Genomic DNA, 2,699 nt, shown 5'->3' with positions numbered 1-2,699 from the left:
TCTATTGAACTAAGACTACCCAGAAAACATGGAATTGTGAAACTTCCTGGATCTGATAATTTTTCTGGTAGCTTATTGAATAGCACTGCAGAACAATTAGCATTCATAGTAACAGCCGAGAGTTCTTCAATTTTCTTTCTATTTGTGATTAGATCTTTCAAGAATTTAGCATATCTTGGCATTCCTGAAATCACATCAATGAAAGGAAGATTGACATTTATTTGTTTAAACATATCCAAAAATTTGGATTGCTCGGCTTCAAGTCTTTCTTTTCTCATTTTACTTGGGTAAGGAAGCGGTGGTTGGTATGGTTTAACATAAGGTTTAGCCTTAACTGTATTATCTTCATTAACCTTTTCAACTACCGATACTGTTTCCTTCTCCTGATTAGGCTGTGATGCCTGTGTAGTAGGAATAGCGTCATCAGAAATTACAGGTATTTCAGGTGGTTTAAGTGTAATACCACTTCTCGTGGTAATGGCTTTAGCTGTTTCATTTTGGGGGTTAGCATTTGTATCGCTAGGTAGACTCCTCGGTTTTCTTTCTCCAATTAACCTGGCTAGGTTACTCACTTCTTGTTCCAGATTTTGGATTGAAGCCTGTTGATTTCTAAATGCTTGAGCATTTTGTTCATTAGTTTATTTCTGAGATGTGAAAAACTGCGTTTGAGATTCAACTAGCTTCGACATCATGTCTTCAAAATTTGGCTTTTTGTCATCGGTTTGTGGTGGTTTATTTGGAAAAATAGGTCTTTGCTGGTTGTAAGTATTATTAGATACTTGTTGATTGATATGACCTTGTTGATTGTTGTATGGAACATTTCGGTTATAATTCTGATTTTGATTGTAGTTTGGTCTTGGCGGTTGATAATTATTCTGATAATTATTTCCAGGCCTTTGGTTTATATATGAAACATTCTCTCTTTGTTCCATTGTATGTTCAATACTGAGACAATCTTTTGTCAAATGTGGTCCTCCACACTGCTCACAACTAATTCGTATTGCGTGAATATCTTTTGTCATCTTTTCCATTCGTCTCTCGAAGGCGTCTAACTTTGCGGAAATGGAATCAAAGTCATGGCTAGAATCGGCTCTAGCCACTTTAGATGATCTAACATTGTATTTTTCTTAATGCCACTCATGTGAGTGGGAGGCTGTGTTATCAATAATTTTGTAAGCTTCAGTTGTGGTTTTCTTCATAATGGAACCACCAGCTGCTATGTCGATGTCTTTTCGTGTAGTAATGTCGCATCCTTGGTAGAATATTTGTACTATTTGATAAGTATCTAAACCATGTTGAGGACATCCTCTCAACAACTTTCCAAATCTTGTCCATGCTTCATATAAAGTTTCATCTGGCTTTAGTGTGAACGTAACAATTTCTCCTTGAAGTCTCACGGCTTTAGATGCCAGAAAGAATCTTTTAAAAAAATTCTCAACTAAAACATCCCATGTATCAATCGCCCCTTCAGGTAACGATTCTAACCAATCTTTGGCTTCTCCCTTTAAAGTCCAGGGAAATAACATGAGACAGATCTGTTCATCCTCAACTTCTCTGATTTTGAATAGAGTACAGATCCTATTAAAGGTACGAAGATGTTCATTTGGATCTTCTTTTGGCGTACCACTAAATTGCATTGATTAGTTACCATGTGTAGGATTTGTCCTTTGATTTCATAATCTGGCGCATTAATGTCTGGTTGAGTAATGGCATGACCTTGGCCAGTGCGTGTAGCTCTCATTCGGTCTTCCATACTTAGAGGTTCCTGATTTTTCATGATTGAATTTGTTGAATCTGAATCACTAGAGGATTCTGATTTAATGGTTTCTTCCTCGACAATCTCTGGTTGAATGATTTGTGGTTCAGGAGGAATAATTAGTGGTTCAGGATCTCTGAATTTTCCTTGAATATCCTCCGGGTTCTCAATTGTGAGGTCGGGTTCAAAAAATGGATTATCGGAAATTTGAATTGGAGTACTTGGTCGGCTAGATAACGATTCTAAAGAAAAATCAACGGCGACAATATTGGCTAGATGTCTTGATCGAGTTACAGGAGGTGAACGTATGAAAGGTGGTGAACGTTTTGCTCGGTGCATTCACTGAATATCCTATTAGTTATAAAAGATAAAAATTATATAAGCTATCAAATTAATAGACTTTTCTGATTTTGCCTACGTTTCGAATGGCCAATAGATGCAGCAGGTAGCCAGGACCCTTTAAATCGGAAGCCCACAACTTGCCACTAACAAATCCAACTATTACTACGAACCAGAAAATTTTGGATGTCTATCAATTTAACCGCTTAAAATAATTTTTCGTCTAAATTTTGAAGAAGATAAAAATCTATGTCCTAAAAACTAGAGCGTAGAAATGAGAAAGAAAAAAAACGCGTCGAAAAATAAGAGTCGAAAAACAAACGTCGAAAAACAAAAATAAGAAAGTAGAGTGTCGGAACTTAAAAGTCTAAAAACTAAATATTAAAAGTTGTGTCTAAAGGAATTAAAGCTTAAAAGGAATTCTATATCCAAAACGGCAATAACTTAAAAATGTACTAAAATCTATTAAAAATTAAAGCGATAAGCGACGTAGTAAAATTCTAAAGCGCCTAAATCTTAATCTAAAGAAAAAGCACTTAAGGAATTTTACGGCAAAGCCTAAAAATCTTGAAATATAAAATAACTACGGCAAAAACTATAACCT

At 35.5% G+C, this 2,699-nt stretch overlaps 1 non-coding gene across 1 annotated transcript; it reads left to right on the top strand.

Moving 5' to 3' along the window:
- The first annotated feature begins 1,287 nt into the window (after positions 1-1,287).
- LOC139856599 (small nucleolar RNA R71) lies at positions 1,288-1,394 on the top strand. Its single transcript, XR_011762071.1, has one exon. It is a non-coding gene; the product is annotated as a small nucleolar RNA R71 (small nucleolar RNA).
- The last annotated feature ends 1,305 nt before the right edge of the window (positions 1,395-2,699 follow it).

This window comes from Rutidosis leptorrhynchoides, chromosome 6 (assembly GCF_046630445.1).
Source record: "Rutidosis leptorrhynchoides isolate AG116_Rl617_1_P2 chromosome 6, CSIRO_AGI_Rlap_v1, whole genome shotgun sequence".
Taxonomy (NCBI): Eukaryota; Viridiplantae; Streptophyta; class Magnoliopsida; order Asterales; family Asteraceae; genus Rutidosis; species Rutidosis leptorrhynchoides.
This window is presented reverse-complemented; position numbering and strand designations above follow the sequence as displayed.